We start from the raw sequence: 204 nt of genomic DNA on the forward strand, positions 1-204 counted from the left end.
ATACATGGTCGTTATTTTTGGCTAAAAACGGCATATGATAAATGGTCGTTTTTTTCGCCCAAAAACGGCATACTATACATGGTCGTTTTTTTTCGGCCAAAAAGGGCATACTATACATGGTCGTTTTTTTCGGCTAAAAACGGCATACTATACATGATCGTTTTTTTCGGCTAAAAACGGCATACTATACATGGTCGTTTTTTT

The sequence above is a fragment of the Hippocampus comes genome, unplaced genomic scaffold, assembly GCF_001891065.2.
Source record: "Hippocampus comes isolate QL1 unplaced genomic scaffold, H_comes_QL1_v1.1 scaffold117, whole genome shotgun sequence".
Lineage (NCBI taxonomy): Eukaryota > Metazoa > Chordata > Actinopteri > Syngnathiformes > Syngnathidae > Hippocampus > Hippocampus comes.